The 16936-nt window shown below is 45.9% G+C and overlaps 1 protein-coding gene across 7 annotated transcripts in view; it reads left to right on the top strand.

Annotated features, from left to right (window-relative positions):
- Nucleotides 1-16936, top strand: part of TNR (tenascin R) — a 284069-nt gene that overhangs the window by 129518 nt on the left and 137615 nt on the right. For 6 of the 7 annotated variants that reach the window (XM_074960992.1, XM_074960990.1, XM_074960991.1 and 3 more), the window contains one exon: nucleotides 15545-15647. The gene's annotated coding sequence lies outside the window, so the exon portion shown is untranslated. Of the gene's footprint in view, nucleotides 1-15544; nucleotides 15648-16300; nucleotides 16512-16936 lie in introns of those variants that run through there. The other variant, XM_074960994.1, reaches the window with a different exon arrangement.

Raw genomic sequence — 16936 nt, 5'->3', positions numbered from 1 at the left:
TTGCTTGCACTTTCTCTGGATCTGGTTTGACCCCTGTTCCATCACTAATCTGGCCTAGAAACTTAATTTTGTCTTTTGAGACTTCACACCTGTCACTGAGTGTTATGGCTGACTTCTCAAGTTGCTTCAGGACTGCAAAGAGATCTTGGTCATGTTGGGTTTGAGTTGATCTGTAGATAGGGATGTCATCCATTTGGCAGAGAGCCCCTTCCAAGAATTGTGACATTTTCCTCAGGAAGTGTTCAGGAGCAGGTGACATGCCAAATGGTAATCAATTGAAACAAAATCTTCCAAATGGTGTTATGAAGGTGGTTAGCCATGCTGATTCTGCAGCAAGAAGTATCTGCCAGAATCCAGAATGAAAATCCAGTTTTGATAAGGGTGTTGCTTCACTAAGTTGTCAGAGGGTGCGTTCTGCGCAAGGGAGTACATGCTGCTCTCTACAGCCGTTCTCGCTGTGGTTGGTAAGATCTACACAGATTCAAACCTTGTCGCTTGGTTTTGGGACCACTACCATGCCCGCACACCATTCTGTTGGGAAGTGTGGTCTGGAAATGACACCATCGGCTCCATGTAGCTGAGCTCTGCTTTTCACCCTGGGCAGTAAAGGGACAGAGACTCATATAGGTGTCAGCGGAGCAAATGATTTGTATTTGATATTCTCCCTCTAGTTTCCACGGCCCAAGGAACAATTTCAGGAACCCCATCTTCATCTTAGGTTCTACGTGCATGGTGACTGGTTCTATCCTTATTACTAGGCCTATGGCTGTGCTTGTTGGGTAGCCCAGTAGAGCAGTTAAGCTATCTTTAATGTAGATCTCCTGGGACGTAGTCTTCTCTCCTGGTTTCAGAGCGGTCAGAAATTTTCCTTTCTCATCTAATGGGGACTGTCCTGGGCCTTTTAATATCTTTTTTGGCTCTTGAGGTTTTGGTGCATTTATCCTCCTATAAGGTGATTCTGGAATCACTGTTACAGCAGCACCTGTGTCTATTTTAAAGTCTATTTCAGACTTCCCCTAGATGATTGTGGTGATCCGTGGTGGTTCGTTGTGTTTTTCTTCTGTCTCCAAGGTATGCAATCTCAGTATTACTTAGGTCTTCTTCAACTACGGCATTTAGACCAGTAAGCTGCTGCGTAATACTCTCTTTTTAGACATGTTGTGCATGTGGTGTCTCTTACTGGACAAAGCCATTTGCTGTGTGGTGATCTGTCACACTATAGGCATGCTTTCACGCTCCTGTTGTATTTCTTTTTCTTTGCAGTGCTCTTTCTGGATCCCTTTGTCTTTGCACTGGTCTTGGGGGGGAGTATTGTTTCTAGGTATCTTGAGTTATTTTCCTCCCCAGATCTATGGCTTCTATAATGGACCCTCCTGTTCCTTATTCTTGAGGAAAGTCTGTTGCTCCTTTACCAAATGACTTTGGAGGACTATGGTCTTGGCTTTCTCTAGAGTGAGGTTAGGATTATTTTGGAGTCTATCAAATAGCTGGCTGTCCCTCTCTGATAAATTCTTCGCTCATGTCCCTATATCTGGATTAGGATGTACTGGGCCATTATGAATCAGTCACTGACTCCTCTTTCTCCTGCTTTTGCGGGTGGAGGCATGCTCTCTCAAAAATCCTGTTGCAGCATGGCATGAAATACTTGTCCAGTTCTTCTTTAACTGTATTCAGTTGTTTAATCTGAGTGGCTGTGAGGCTTCTGGAAAGGAAAATGTCCTCTGCTATAGGTCCCATTGGATAGAGCAGGGTATTAACTTGTTTCTCCTCTGATTACTGACCTCAACCAGAAGCTAGACAAAATCTCTAGAAGCTGCTTACCTAGAGTGACCATCCTTCAGGGTGCTTGTTAGGGAACCAAACGGGTGTTATTGTGGGGCTCGGCTTAGCTTCATTATTTCATATTCTCTTATCACTCCCTGTTACAGCTCTGGGCTCTTTGTTTTTCGGCTCTTCTCTTCTTGTTTTGCTACTAGCTCTGTGCAGCTTTCCTGGCTGGGCTGGAGAATTGCTTTGTGATGGTGTCAGGGTTCCCTCCCCACTCTGAACTCTAGGGTACAGATGTGGGGACCCGCTTGAAAGACCCCCTAAGCTTATTTCTACCAGCTTAGGTTAAAAACTTCCCCAAGGCAAAAATCCTTCCTTGTCCTTGGATGAGTACTGCTGCCACCACCAAGTGAGTTAGACAAAGATTCAGGAAAAGGACCACTTGGAGTTCCTGTTTCCCCAAAATATTCCCCCTAGCCCCTTCACTCCCTTTCCTGGGGGGGGGGGGGCTTGAGAATAATCTACCAACCAGATAGGTAAACAAGGTGAGCACAGACCAGACCCTTGGGTTTTTAGGACACTAAAACACAGTCAGATTCTTAAAAAACAGAACTTTATTATAAAGAAAAAAAAGTAAAAGAAGCACCTCTGTAAAATCAGGATGGAAGGTCATTTTACAGGGTAATAAGACTTAAAACACAGAGGATTCCCCCCTAGGCAAAACTTCAAAGTTACAAAAAACAGGGATAAACCTCCCTCTTAGCACAGGGAAAATTCACAAGCTAAAACAAAAGATAATCTAACGCATTCCTTGCTATTCCTTACTATTTCTGTAATATTAGATGTATCATTTCAGTAGGAGCTGGATTACTTGCTTGGTCTCTCTCTTTGTCTGGAGAGAACACACACAGAGCACAAAAACAAAGCCTTCGCCCGCCCCGATTTGAAAGTATCTTCTTTCCCCATTGGTCCTTCTGGTCAGGTGCCAACTAGGTTAATTGAACTGATTAACCCCTTACAGGTAAGGGGATTCTGTACCTCTGGCCAAGAGGGATTTTATATTACTGCATACATAAAGGTTGTTACCTTTCCCTTTATATTTATGACAGATGGATTCGGTCACAGAGACCCTCTTGGGACTGTCACCTGATGTGCTGAAATTACCCCGAGCCCGTTTTCCCTGGTGGCTTGGGACTCCAGAACCCTGCCTTGTTGAGCCAGACACACTAGCCTGCTGCAACACAGACCCAGGTCTGAACCACGCCCCCAAAGCTGCAGACTTTAACTGAAAACCATTCAGCAGGTTACCTATCTCCAGCACCCGGACACCCAATGGGATTCAAACCCCAAATAAATCCGTTTTACTCTGTGTAAAGCTTGTACACGGTAAACCAGGGATGGGCAAACTTTTTGGCCCAAGGGCCACATTGGCATTGCAAAACTGTATGGAGGGCCGGGTAGGGAAGGCTGTGCCTCCCCAAACAGCCTGGCACCCACCCCCTATCTGACCCCTCCCACCCCCTGACTGCCCCCCTCAGAACTCCTGACCCATCCAACCCCACTGCTCCTTGTGCCCTAACCACCCCCTCCTGGGACCCCCCACCTCTCAATGCCCCCCAGGACCCCACCCCCTATCCAACCCCTCCCGCCCCCTGACTGCCCCTACCCCTATCCACATCCCTACACCTGACAGGCCCTCTGGGACCCCACGCCTATCCAACCCCCCCTTCCCCGTCCTCTGACCCCTATCCACACCCCTGCCCTCTGACAGGCCCCCCCCGGGACCCCACACCTATCCAACCCCCCATTCCCCATCCCCTGACCCCCTATCCACACCCCCACCCCCTGACAGGCCCCCCAAGACTCCCACGCTTATCCAACCCCTCCCGTTCCCTGTCCCCTGACCGCCCCTCCCAAACCCTGACCCATCCAACCACCTCCTGCTTCACGTCCCTTTACTGTCCCCCAGAACCCCCTGCACCTTATCCAACCCCCCGGCCCTGGCCCCCTTACCATGCCGCCGCGCTGCCCCGCAGGAGCTTGCAGCCCCACCGCCCAGAGCGCTGCCCATGCGGCAGCATGGCTGCGGGGCCAGGGGGAGGATGACAGCAGGGGAGGGGCTGGGGGCTAGCCTCCCCGGCCGGGAGCTCAAGGGCCGGGCAGGACGGGCCCATGGGCCAAATGTGGCCCGGGGGCCACAGTTTGCCCACCTCTGGGGTAAACTTATAAATTCTTCACCCTCTATAACACTGATATAGAGCTATGCACAGCTGTTTGCTCCCCCAGGCATTAATCACTTACTCTGGGTTAATTAATAAACAAAAGTGATTTTATTAAGTATAAAAAGTAGGATTTAAGTGGTTTCAAGTAATAACAGACAGAACAAAGTAAGTTACTAAGCAAAATAAAACAAAACACAGAAGTCTAAGCCTAATACATTAAAAAACTGAATACAAGTAAATCTCACCCTCAGAGATGTTCCAATAAGCTTCTTTCACAGACTAGACTCCTTCCTAGCCTGGCCCCATCCTTTCACCTGGTACAGTCCTTGTTAGTTCCAGCTCAGGTGGCAACTAGGGGATTCTTCATGACTGGCAGTCCCCTTTGTTCTGTTCCACCCCCTTTTATAGCTTTGGCGCAAGGCGGGAATCTTTTGTCTCTCTGGGTCCCCACCCCTCCTTCTAAATGGAAAAGCACCAGATTTAAGATGGATTCCAGTACCAGGTGACATGGTCACATGTCCTGTGAGACCCCAGCCTCCATTCTTCCCGGCCTGACTCACAAGAACACAGGAAGGCTTGCAAGTAAACAGAGCCATTTACAACCAATTGTCCTAGTCAATGGGAGCCATCAAAATTCTAAACCACCATTAATGTCCCACACTTTGCATAATTACAATAGGACTTCTGAGTTATACTTCATATTTCTAGTTTTAGATACAGGAATAATACATACATACAAATAGGATGAACACACTCAGTAGATTATAAGCTTTGTAATGATACCTTACAAGAGACCTTTTGCATGAAGCATATTCCAGTTACATCATATTCACACTCATTAGCATATTTCCATAAAACATATGAAGTGCAACGTCACATGCTTGTCTGTTTTTCTTTCTCCCTCCCTCCCTTTTGCATGGATTCTGTGTGATCTTTTGAGTCTTTATTCTTGCCTGTTCTGACACAATGTGGGCTTTACAGAAACTCAGGACACCATGGTGGAAGTGAACACAAGACTGCCTGTATTTCCTGTTTACACAGGCTGTGTGCCCCTAGCAGCTCTATCTTTTCACAACTAACACTGCAAGCTTTAGAAATGGGAAGGGCAGATTTCACTGATATCACAGAGGAAGAATGACCAGGACTCACTGAGGGCCCGGGCATGGAGCAGAAAGATATTTCAAGACGGGTGTTGAAATGACACTGGAGTTGAAAGCCTGGTAGCGTGGTAGAGCTGGCAATGGTGGCAGAGAAAGGAGAAGAAAGGAGAGGGTGAGGAGTAAGAGGAGAAGCTCTGTTTGAGAAAGACTGAGTTTGTGATGGTGGTGGGACATCTGCAGGAAATGTCTAAGGGCTTGTCTATGCTACAAAATTAAGTTGACCTACAGCCACCGCAGTAATTAAATCTTCTGTTGTGTCCACACTATGCTGCTTCTGTTGGTGGTGCACATCCACACCAGGAGCACTTGCACCAACTTAAGCAGGGCTCCAGGTGTCAGCCTTGGGGCAGCAGGGCTCCAGGTGTCATCCCAGGGTAGGTGGAGTTATGAGGTCACTGTAGCAGGCAAGTTAAATCAGCGGGAGGAACACTGTAGTATAGAGTTAGGTCAACATGAGCTGCCTTACATTGACGTTATTCTGTAGTACAAACCAGGCCTGAGAAAAAGCTGGAGATGTACAATGACCCAGGTTGGGGGAGAAAGGCAGGTCTGGCAATCATCCACAGAGAGGTGGTAGGTAGATGAGTAAGCTGTGAGTACACACAGAGACAAAAAGGAACTAAGGACAGAACCTTGAGGGACGTCAACTGCTCTGAGGTGGGGGAAGATGAGGATAAATTGCTAGTCATGATTCCGAAATGGATTTAGATGTTCTGTGCGCAGCCAGGTGAAACAGATTCAATATTTTATAGTTCATCAAACTAATGGCTCATCTAACCTTTACCACCAAATACTTCAGGAGTCCCAAATGTACATGCTAAATGCCACGGTGGGCAGGCCTCTTTTTTACAGTGTTTCACTTAGGGTGGGGGAAAGACTATGCACAAAGAAGACTATTTTCCCATCATTTTTGTGGGCCTCCATTGTGTTCCAAAACAGGGCTTTCTCTCTGGCAGCCGGCTGTTCTTCCTGCTCGATCCTGCAGCGAAGTCATAAATTCTGACTGAGAACCATGCGTTCACAACATTATGGTCTGTTGCCACAAAGCTGATTTTGATATCCTGCATTATGACTGGACCTTTAACTGAATAGAAGCAGCAGATAGGTTGTGATCTAGGGAGCAAAGAGCTGGAAGAATAAGCAAATATGCCAACGGAGGTAGCCAGCCTGCTGGAATGCGTGGTGAAGCATGCTTCCTTTGAATCTCCTGATCTCTAGGGAGGTGAGGTCACAAATATGGGATGAGGAGGAGGAAGAGAAAAGAAGACTTAAGGGAAGGGGAGAGAAGACGATGTGAGACTCCTTTTCATAGCTAGAGCTCAGAGAATCACCATTTCAATTCAAATACAATTTTGATACCACTTTATTCCTGACTGCGTTGGGTGTGCATGCTGAGAGCATTCAAGCGCTTGCACTTTGCTCGTGCAAATACGCAGCACAAGTGACTTTTAAGCTTGAATAGTCACCCAAAGCGAATTGTGAATGTCAGCCCATCAGGGAACGGACGCCATACCGAAGAGATGGCTCCTGGAAGATGCTCTGCCTGACTCTCCCAAACTTCCTCATCCTGTGACAGTTTGACATCCACAAGGATGACGTCTCTAACACAGTGTCCCAGAGCCCTTTCTGCCTTGCAATGCTCACAGGCAATCTCGGTGAACATCCTGGACCTGTTCTTTGGGTTGGAAGTAAATAGAGGGAAAATAAATGCTGACTGAGGCATTTCGTTTGAGTGGTGTGACGGTTCAGGTTGGTTTTCATTTATCCAAATCCCCTTTCCCTAACCAGCGTGGTCTAGTGGAATTTACGAGATGTGAGGGTCTATTTCTGATGCTGCCGCTAGGTGACCTTGGACAAGTCACTTCCTGTACCTCAGTTTTCTCATCTGTAAAATGGGGATGATGAAACTGACCTCCTTTGTAAAGGGCTTTGAGATCTACTGATCTCTAACCAGAGCTGTTTCATTGTTTGTATCCATTTGAGTTCTTGGTCATGTGGTCTCATGCGCTGGATTTTATAGCGATGTAGGGTTGTGTGTGCGCTTTAATATTAATCAAGATTTTTTATTTATTTTTTGGTGCTGAATTTACAAGACGAGGCAGTGTTTAGAATGGGTGCTCTGTAGGAATTAACTCAGTTTTAATCAGTTGACTGTAATGATGTGATAAAAATTATCTTTCTGAATGGAGGTTAACCAGCACTTGAATGCCCCTTTCACACCATATTATTTCGAGAGGGGGATTTTTATAGAAATACTGTTAGAGACGTTATTTAATCATGTATTTGTTTTCACTGTGTACACAGTTTTCAATGGGCTTCTCAGAATTTAATGCAGAGGCGTTGTATTTATTTATTACTATTTATGGTGAAGTTAGTACCGCTGAAAGACACCAGACTGATAGGCCTGGAGGCTGCGGTAATCTTTTCATACCATCTGGGTTCAGTCACAAGGAGCAGGACTAACCGCCCAGTGTAATTTAAAAGGGAGGCACTGTTGGTCACCCCAGTCGCCTCTGTTCTCCCTCTTCTCAGTAGCCTCAAGGTGCGACAGCACGTTGGTGAGTTGATGAGGCATGCGTGGGTTCTGAGGGTGGCAATTCTACAGTCACATGGGGCCAGATTCTCAGGTGTAAACTGGCATTGTTCCATTGATTTCAAGCCGAGGAACATCAGCTGAGGAACTGTCTCTTAAACCAGTCTCTGTCACTGGGAGGTGTGTTTGCAGCACATGTAGACGTTACCACTATCTATACCCACACCCATATCTAGCAAAAGCAAAGCTAGCTCAAGTAACAATAGCCGTGAAGCCATGGCAGCACGGGCGGCGGCAGCTTGGGTATGTAACCAGGGTCCTGGGTGTGCAGCCTTCCATGCAGCCGCGGCTACATGTTACTCAGGCTAGCTTTGTAGATCAAAGCTAGCTCACATATGTCTACACATGCTACAGTCACACCTCCTGATTGCAGCGTAGGCTGACCTTGGGACAAAGTTGTTTGGAGTTCCCCTTGGTCGTAAGATACCTGCATCTGCCCTAGTTATAAATTTGAAGCAACAGTTATCACTGCAAATGCCAAATTTTTGCAGTGATTGGGGAGGGGAAGTGGTGAGGCAGGTGGGATATCCAGAGTTCATTTTCAGGTGGACAGTTGCAAATAGGTTTGGTGTCCAGGATCAGGTTGGGTTGTTCGTTGGGGAATTGTGGGCAGGTTTGGCAGCTGGGAGGTTGGATTAAGTTGCATGTGGGTTCACCAGCTGGAAGGAGATTCAGGTAGGTCATTAACGTTCACATGTGCTGCATGCAAATGGGCTGTGAAGGTGGACACCATCTGTCAGTCAGAGCTAATTTTTTGCTTAAATAAATAAATGTACAATATGGAGGGTACCAATGGTTTCCCCCATAAATTTAGCCTTTACTATGTGCAACCAGTTACCATTGCAAATTAGAGACACGGCTGAACCCAACATCTTCATCTGAATCATCCCCTAATCTCCGGATCCAGATCTGAATTTTGAATTGATCTCTATTTCTATAAGGGACTGACACCAGATCCAAACCTCCCAGAATATGGAGATGTCAGAAATCCAAATCTGAATCCAAATTCTGTGGTTCAGGCCCATCAAGATGGGGCCATTCCAAATGGGGGAGATGGGCTTACGCACTATGGTGTCAAATGCCAAAAGGGACTAAATTCTCATTCAAGAATGAAATATGAAATCCACTCATCAGCTGCAGCAAACAGTCATGGGGATCACATGATGCATTTGTTGCTTCTTTCATACACAGAAACCGCCACCCAGCAAAAAAATCTTTCCCCCAACAATTTCTGTCCAATTGCCAATGCTTCCTTGGTGCCTTTGGGGAAGGATTCTTCCCCAAGGACAAGTAAAATTTCTTCTCCATGGTAGTATTGGTGATTTGTATTCTGGTAGTGCCTTATGGCCCCCAGTAAGGATTAAGGCCCCCCTGTGCTAGGCGCTTTGCAAACAGAGAAGAAGACTGTCCCTGCCCCAGAAAGCGTACAGTGTAAAAGACTAGACAGACAAACAGATATGGAACAGCAGCAAAAAAGCAATTCAACTAAAATGTGGTGTGAAGCCTTCTGTCCAGAATGGAAAGGAAAAATCATCCACTGCCCAAATTTTGGACAGGGCTTTAGGGCCAGAGCCTCGAAGGTGCCTAAATCCCATTGAAATCCATGGGAGTTAGGTGCCTAAATACCTTTGAGGCTCTAAGCCTTAGTTCCTATCTAGGAGGCGAAGGGGCAATCCTGTGGACCCAGATATTGGGATGGGTTGTTGCCATCTTTTAAAATGATTGAAAAATTCCTCTTTTCTTACGAGATGCTTGATTTTACTTTACTGAAATGATGCATGCCAGAGCCCCGATCCTGCAAACATGCCCCTTTTATTTCACTCCCATCAGTAATCCTACTCACTTCAATATGGCAACTCATAATGATTATGAATTGCATTGCAACAGCCTCTAGAAACCCCAACCAACCTCAGAGCCCCATTGTGCTAGGTGCCCTGCAAACACAGCGAAAGACAGTCCCTGCTCCAAAGAGTTTAACCCCAGATTTTTAAAGGTATCACTTATCACTCTCCATCTGTACAGGACACAAGAAGTTATGCATATTTAGAGCACCCCAGACAATGCATCTCTCGTTGTCAGCCAGATCCAGAGCCTGCAGCCTCCCCAGTCTTAGGGAAACGGCAGCACGTCCACAGTCTGTGTTCATTTTTGGGTTATGTCTCATTTTAGTGAGCAAAGCATATGTCTTAAGATGCTAAATTACCCCCTCGATTGGTGTGTAACTAATGTAATTAAGCTACATTTAAGAGCTCTCCAAGGTGTGCCCTTTTCAATGTAGCGTTTCACATTTTGTTCTTGCTTAACCATTATGCACCAGAGGCCTTTTAATGCTGGAGGATGTGTCCAAATCAGAGGGTGTAAAACAAAGTTTCCATTGCATTCTACTGAAACTCCTTTTGTCAGGAGCTCATGATGGGGCTGGCAGGATTTTTGTCGAGGGGCTATCCCCACTGGGCAACAGAGAAACAGAAGGCTAGAATAATGTCCTGCTCTAACAATGTCCCCCGAGCAGTGATCTAGGCAGCGAGCAGCGGTGTTCTGCTGCAGAAAAGGCAGCAAAATGTACCTGGCGGACCAGCAAGTTTCAACAAGTTAGCGCAGGCAGATTATGGAGCTGTTCTACTGAGCTCATGGAGCCCATTTAAACTCCCAGACAGAAGGTAATGAATTATTTACAGTCTGCAATCATCTCTGTAGAATGGAAATTGCCCACTCATAGGGGACACTGACCAGATCTATTCAAAGGCTGCCAAACATCCAGATTAGATCCCTGTCGTCTGCAGAGAAGGATGGGCATGTATCCAAATCTTCCCTTTTTACAGGGTGATCGTTTATATTGATTCTCTATTATTTATTTGTACTATGGTGATTCATAGAGGCCACAATGAAAAGATGGTCCCTGCCCCCAAACAGCTTGCTAAGTATCCAACCACAGGTACAACAAGCAGACGGGAAGAGCGCAAGGTGTGACTGAGATTGTTGTCACAAGCAGCATGACTATATGACTCCAGACCTTTCCATGCCAAAGGATCCCAAGGCACTTTACAGCGACAGATTTTCAAAGGGCCTCGGCATGAGCTACGGGGACGTGCTCAGCACCTCAATACCCTTGAACTGCAGGGGGAACTGCAGGTGCTCCATACCAACCAGGAGGCACTCAGCACTTCTCAGGATCATGGCCAGAATTTGAGTCCGCAAATTTACGGACTCCAAGATTAAATGTGTGCGTACACATGGGAGCTGCTTGTCTGGGACACCAGCTCCCTTCATGCGCAATGCTGCCTAGCAGGGACGTGTGAGATGGAACCCGCTGCAGACTGAACTGGAAGGAGACTGCTCTCACAAGTTCTCCAGAAGAGTCCTCCCCTGGAATCTGCTTCCCTCCTTGGTCCAGCAGGGCCTGGATTGCTTAGCTTTTTTGGCCGTACTGCAGTGCCCCACTAGGCATCTGGGGCAGAGGGCTGAATGATGGGTAAGGAAATGGGACCAATGTGATGACTGTGATTAGAGTGGTAGGTAACTATAAATACTCCACTGCTGGGGGAAGAGTTTATTATATGGTGTTTAGAATTAAATGTCAGTTTAAACGTGGTAAACGTGCCGAAAGCAGAGGATAGGCACTTGAAAGACTCCAAAGCAACTCAAATGATATTTCGGCACATGATAGCCCCACATCAGAAAAGCAGCCCTACTCAGGCCAGCACTTAAGCACATGCTTAACTTTAAGCACTAGCATAAGTTGCATTGAAGTCAGCGAAACTTAACCATGTGCTTAACTTTAAGTGCTGTCCTGAACTGTGGGCTAGCATGAGAATTTTTGCGCACACAGAGTGATTGCATGGACACATTTGGCGGTCACTCTAGAAAACTTGTCCTTCACTCCACCAGAGGTTCAGTGCAGGAATTAATGGATAACCAATGTGCTGGGTGGTGGTTTACAGTCCGTGGTATAGAAAGTGGACAAACTAGATGACCAGAATGGTCTCTTCTGGCCTTAAAGAATCTATAACTCTAAGAGTACAGACGGTGGTTTCAGATTCCAGATCTGGATCAGAATGTCCCAGCCTTCATCAGTGACTGAAGTCGGGCTGGAAAAATCTCAAACTGTGGGAGGCTTCCCACAGCACTTCGGATAAAATTTTCAGATATGCCTGAAGTGAGTTAGGACCAGACATGCCTAACCCATAAAAAACAAAAAAAAACAAAAAAAAACAGAAATTGGGCTTGTTTTTAGCTTAATTGGCTTGTGAGTTGCTTGTTGACTAGTTTATGGCTTGTAGCTTGTTGTAGATTGTTGCTTCTTTTTTTTTTTAGTGGAGAGAGAGTCGGGCCCACAGCAGGCCCACAGTCCCAGACTGCACGCCGGGGGGAATCTAGTCACATAGAGTGTTGGGGTTCTTAGGGATTGGCTTGTTTTGGCCTTGTTTTGAAATGGGATTAGTTTGATTTTTGGCTTATTGTGAAAGTTGAGATGCTTATTTACCACGTGAAAGTTGGCAACTGTGGTTAGGAACCTAAATTTCTAAAGAGGCACCTTGAAGTCAAAGTTCCATAGCCTTGCCATGAGACACTTAGGCTCCTAACTCACTTTTGAAAATGGGACTTAGGCACTTTTGAATATTTTACCTTTTGGATCAGTCCCTTTGCATGGTTTCAAAATATAAATCCAAATTTTACAGCTCAGACCCACCTATAACACTGTATCCATCACAGTTCTGAAATGCAGCCACCTCTGAAGCAGAGCCCAAAACTATTTTAGCAGTTCACTAGAACAGTTCCAGAGGAACAAGACCTCTATCTGAAACCACGTAGAGAATAATACAAGGGAGGGAGACCACCTCTGCGAGACAGCCAGTTCCCATCAGTCCCCCTGTGTGATTGTTTCAGACAGATTTGGATGTGTTTTATTTTTAAAGCCCATTCCAGGCATCAGTACAGAAAGCCAGACATTAAAATTAATTAACTTTTTAATGGATTGCCAAATGAGCGCATGAAGGAAATGTGACTGATGTGTAATGTATTTAGAACTCAGTAAAGCCTCGCACAAGCTTCCTTGAATAATTCATTCCTAGGGCCTGCAGATGAGCCCTCTCCCATGGACTGTAAACTGGCTGGACCACCACAGATTCAGGGTAATGATGAACAGCAAAGCAGCAGGCGGTGAGGGCTGGCCTGTGGGGTGCCACTGCAGGGATGGCTGGCAGGCCCCGTTTCATTTAACACTGTCATTAATGAGAGGGCAGGAAGGCAGTGAACAGGGCCTGTCTGAAGTGCTGCACAGCTAATGCTATATTGGGAGGTGTTGCAAAAATGGGTGAGGATAGAGAAATAATAGAATGGGGCTAGAAATATAAAGAGGAAATAATGCAGCAAGATTCCATCTGTAAAATAGAAGCTTAATACTGGAAATACAGGGGGAAATAATCCAAGGGCAAGGCTGTGATCCTGCTACTCACTTAGGAAGTGGTTGCTCACATGAGTAGTCCCACTGAAGTCAGTGGCAGTGGTCAACCAGGGGGGTGACAATCTAGGCCCAATATTCATTAAGAGGCAGATATATGCAGCAAGACTGAGTCAATAAAGCACAGCTCTGAGCAGGGGGTGCTGGGGAACCGTGCCGACTCAGGGGCACTCTAGGGAGTACAGGTGCTGGCCAAGCCCCCCTAGAGGCAACCCCTCCTCATCCTCCTTTTTGGGGAGCATCCATGGGGCATGCCCCAAAGGTTCTTCCACCCTACACCCACACAAGGAATGTCATAATCTAGACCTTGGAAAGTACTAATGTGGCAGCTACTTGTGGATGATAGTGAGCAGCAAATTGGATTCCACTGTGAGATGGTGTCTAAACTCATGCCTTTCGGAGCGTCATATTAGGGATGGCTTGTCGTCAGAGTCTAGGTCCAAACCCTTCCGCATTGGTGGGGAAGATCAATTCAGATCTCCAGATTCAAACCAATTCCCTCTGCTTTTCAGTTCAGTTTTGGGTCAGATCCAAACTCAGAAGTCACCTCTTTACTGATTCAGGGTGCAATGTGGTGAAATTATAAGCTGCTTGGATGAGATTTCCCTCCTCCTCCCGCCCTGTGAGCTGTAATCTCACCAGGACACTTCTTGAGCTAACCGAATCTGGCTCCAAAGATTCACCCACTCCCACACCCACGCAGAGGCACCACACCACAGAGCAGGGAGATGGCCTCTCTTCTGGATCTCACACCAGTGACAGCACGCTTCTAGACCCAGTTCTCCCCTGACCCGAGCTCTGCTCAGCACAGGGAAGGAAGTTATGGCTTGCTCTAACCTACACCACCAGTATAAGGTCACAGAGGGACCCTACAACACTAGGGAACCAGTTTAGCAGAGTGGACCCCTGCCACGCACCTACGTCGTCGTCGTCTTCCCTAGGTACACCCATCATGCAGGGGGTCAGTGGAGCAGCTGACCCAGGAGATGGTTGTGCCTTCTTTACATCAGTGGGGCACACACTTCCACCAGGGAATTCACCATTGGCCATTTATGGCCAGAATCTACCCCTTTGCATCTTTTTAAAGGTGGAAGCAAGACTCAGAAAATCTGGGTTCTATCACTGAATCACTGTGTGAACTTGGGGAAGTCATCTGCTCACTCTGTGCCTCAGTTTCCCCACCTGCCACATAAGGATAACAGTATTTACATACGTCATAGGGGTGTTGTACAGCTTAATTCATTAAAGTTTCTGAAAGCTGTAGGTGGCCAATTGCAAAGTAATTATATTACAGTATTAGAATGTAACAGGGCATTTCTAATTTCCATGACTCCATAGGAATCCGATCAGAATAATCAGAATTATTTCATTTTTGCTGGAGGCAATGCACTGCAGCATAGGCTATCTGGGATGCAGCATGAATATTCTGTGGGCAAGAGATGGTTCTGTCTTTGCTGAGTGGCAATGATGCAGCAAAGCGGAAAGTTGGGGGGGAAGATTCCATTCCTTCTGGCCTTCCAGCCCTTCCCTAGGGCAGTGGTTCTCAACCAGGGATACACGTAACCTTGGGGGATGCAGTTTTCCAGGGGGGTACATTGACTCATATAGATATTTGCCTCATTTAACAACAGGCTACATAAAAAGCACTAGTGAAGTCAGTACAAACTAAAATTTCATACAGACAATGACTTGTTTATACTGCTCTATATGCTATACACTGAAATTTAAGTACAGTATTTATATTCCAATTGATTTATTTTATAATTGTATGGTAAAAATGAGAAAGTCAGCAAGTTTTCAGTAATACTATCCTGTGACACTTTTGTATTTTTATGTCTGATTTTGTAAGCAAGTAGTTTTTAAGTGAGGTGAAACTTAGGGGTACGCAAGACAAATCAGACTCCTGAAAGGGGTACAGTTGTCTGGAAACATTGAGAGCCGCTGTACTAGTCTTATTTTGAGACCACGGAGTGTTGACTAACACAATGAAAAATCAAAACACTATTTTGATACTGTTATCCCCACTGGAGTCCTGTAATAGCTGGGTACCTGATTACTACCCTCCAAACTGAAGGCTTTTACAGCCTCCTCTTTGACGATGAAATGTCATGTGATGGTACATCACTGCGGAGGACAATGCACTGACCTCCACCAGATGGATGGGAGCTTAAAGAGTTAACAGGGCAGGCAGGGAGGGAGACAAGCCAAGATGTGCCATTCACCTGCTACAAGTGGGGAACAGGCTTGAAATGTGCATGTCACTGAAAGCTGGACATCTGCACAAGTGCAAGCCTCTGCCGCGAGATGAAAAGGTAACACCCTCGTACCTTTCTCTCTACAGGTGGTTACAGCATCTTACCTTGATAAACGGGCTGCTTCCATTTGAGAACTGGATCCAGGAGAGGGTGCTGAGGAAGGAAAAACCAAACCACCTACGCCAGCAGGTACTGCACCTTCTTACTTTGTGCTTTCCCCTCCCGCCCAAATCTCCAGCTTCCGGGTGGGGTTCGTTGTCCCTTAGTGCTTTGCAGTGGGTGTTCTGCAGATAGTCCGAGCAGAACTCAGCTTCATGCCTGGCTACCACAGCCGTAATGAAATGGCCCCAAATGGTACTTTATTTATTGGATGCCTCACAAGCTGGGGCTCTGGACTGATGGGGTCTGTAGCAGCTAGTACTAACCTTGTTTTTAATAATGTATTTCAGGAAGCTAGTGATTATGTGGCTGGTAATAAAAGTGTATTACTGTGCTCAGTGATGCCAGAGGTTTGTTCTTTATTCCCGCAATACCTGAGCTCAGATGGGCCAGCACAAATCATTTTTTGAATTATTTACTAACCTAACCAAAAACTTCGTGTTTCAAAGCCCATAATAAAACATCTCTACATCCCTTTAGCATCTGCCATAACTCTTTGTGATGTCGAAGGAAAACTCATGTTTCCTTTTCTTTCCAAAGATTTCCAGATATTCTCGTTTTTCCTTCATACAGAGCATAAAGCTCCAGACAGTGCAAAACTCTTCTAAGAATGAGTTATTTACGCTGATATTTTATTCTTCTCAGCATTTCCCCCCTTCTGTCTGCTTTCCAAAGAATCTTTCCTCATGTTTATGAAAGAATAAAGTGTCTGGGCCCGGCCCCCAACTGGTGTAAAACGCCACCACTCCATTGAAGTCAGTGGAAGAGCTCCTTAGTTGGTGTAAATTGCTACAGCTCCAGTGACTTCCATTCCAAGGCACACCACCTGAGTATCTGGCCCTCTGGGTTTTTGGAAGGACACGTGGTCTAAAGGCTTCTCGTTGGACAGTCTGGGTAAAAAACATTCTTTGAAAAATCTATAAAAATAATCCTTTTTACATTTGTGAGCCAATTATTTTGACATTTTTCATGAAAATGTATTAGCGTCTTTCAAAAAAACAGCTTTAATGAACAGCGAACGAAAAAGGTCATAATCACGGCCAGACTTGCACCAGCTACAGTAATAAATCTGTTAAGGTTTTTGGGCAGCTGTCAAACTAATAAGCACAGGTACAAATTAGCCAGAAGAGTTTCTAATGTGAAGGAATCAATACAGCAAACACAACATCAGCATCATAAAGCAGCCATAGAGGTCATAGGTATTTTGTTACATAATCTCTGTTCTATATGGGCATACTCCATGTTCTGATGCTACAATGACATCACACAACTTCATTCTGCTGGGGAAAATGCTGCCAAGCTGATGATGGCGAAGCAGA

The sequence above is a fragment of the Natator depressus genome, chromosome 8 (assembly GCF_965152275.1).
Source record: "Natator depressus isolate rNatDep1 chromosome 8, rNatDep2.hap1, whole genome shotgun sequence".
NCBI classification, from domain to species: Eukaryota; Metazoa; Chordata; order Testudines; family Cheloniidae; genus Natator; species Natator depressus.
This window is presented reverse-complemented; position numbering and strand designations above follow the sequence as displayed.